This window comes from Hemicordylus capensis, chromosome 4 (assembly GCF_027244095.1).
Source record: "Hemicordylus capensis ecotype Gifberg chromosome 4, rHemCap1.1.pri, whole genome shotgun sequence".
Taxonomy (NCBI): Eukaryota; Metazoa; Chordata; class Lepidosauria; order Squamata; family Cordylidae; genus Hemicordylus; species Hemicordylus capensis.
Genome location: NC_069660.1, coordinates 22,909,537 through 22,911,273, shown reverse-complemented (window position 1 = coordinate 22,911,273; position 1,737 = coordinate 22,909,537).

Sequence of the window (1,737 nt, the reverse complement as noted above, 5' to 3'; positions counted from 1 at the left end):
ACAGCGTCAGGCTGCCCGTTCATGAAGCACGGCGCTCGTTCTCGCGCGCGCTCTCCCGCGGTGGTGGGAGATACGACCTGGTGGGGTGGGGGGGAGCCCACAGTACCCACGGCGCGCGTGTTAAATGCAGTCGTAAAATCAATGATTTAAGTGAACCGAATCTTGTCACCTTAAAAGACAAACGGGCTTATACGCTTTCGCAGCTCTCATCCAAGAAAGTTGATGCTGCAGTACAGCTCTTGGGTGGAAATCCCATGCGCTTACTTGTGGGTAAACCTCACTGCATACAGTGTGGGACTTGTTTTTGAGTAAACGTGCATAGGAATGTGCTATTCGCCGTTAAGGTGCCACAAGACGGTTCTTCTGGCGTACGTGTGTTTGGCATAATAGACTAAGAGGGCTGGAAAGTGGACCCATTTTACGATTACTGCGGTTCTTCTCAATCGGCCCTCCCCAGTTTAGTGAGTCTCGCTCCTATGTCTATGGGTATAAGTCTGGAACCGAGATCCGTGGGGTTTGTTTCTCAATCAGTGCGTTGAGGTTTAAGACTCTAGTCCTGCTTGATCCCCCGCAGGGGCCAACAATGCGGTCCTTAAGCGCTTTTATAAGCAGCAGCCAGAAGCACCTCTGCAAGTTTACTCTGGGGTCGTCTCAATGAATTCAATCGGTCCTAACCCAACGAAAGGTTTGGCCCACGAAAACTTCTACCGCAATACAGTGTCACAAAGCTACTTATTCTTGCTGTAATCATCGGTTAACTCTGCAGTAGGATCGGTTTACAAAACAGCTGTTTCCCCCCCAGAATTAAACTATGCAATGCTCTCCTGGAATGCAGCAAGCTATAATTTTCCTGTATTACAATATAATTATAATATACTTTTATACTACCATAACTTAGTTGGCTTTTAAGGTGCTACCGTATTCTTCCTGTATGTAGCAAAACATCTGAACTGAATCTAGCGTGCTGTGCGTTAGGCCAATTTTGCAAAGAGAGCAGCCGAACTCGTAAGGATACAGGAACACAACAGTTCCCAGAAAGACTCACTCTCTGTCAGGTTCGTTCTTCCCCTTATTGGATTTGAGGGTAAGGCCGTCAAAAAACTGAATCCCAAGGGTCATTGCGGGATTAAAGTGGCTTGTCCGATAGAACTGTTGTATGGAACAGTTGACGCCTATGATTCCTCCGGCCTGTAATCTGGAATAAACCCATTGTCTGGGGAGTGAGGCGAGGAAGAAATAACTGCTGGCTTCAGTTTTCGTTTCCCCAGTTTGCTCTTTCTTTAGCAGCAGCTGGATCGGGGTTGAACCGGCATGCTGGCTGCGAGCTTCCCGGGTCTATAAAGGGTTAATATTCCTTGCCAAGTGTGGTTTGCTTTTTGGGCGGGTGGATCGCGCCTAAGAGAGAAATCCGCGACCGGGCGGCTCTGGCTCGCACAGAGCCTCGCAGCTTGTAGGTCTCCCAGTTGCTTGCGCGCGCCTCGGGTAGCCCCTCTCCCCGCCCCATTGCCAGCCATGCGTGTGCGCCTTTGGGCAGGCTGGCGCATTTCCCAGGCGTGCGTGTGTGCGCCTTGGAGAGGGGCCAAGCCTGAGGAGGGGCGGCGCCTTGAGCGGCTCCTTGCACGCTTCTCTCCGATTGGCTGGCTCTGAGCCGCCTGTCAGGGAAAGCCCTGTTGTCCCTGGGGAGGAGCTATGCTAATGAGCTCCCCATAAGGGTGGCTGGGCAAGGAAACCAACGCA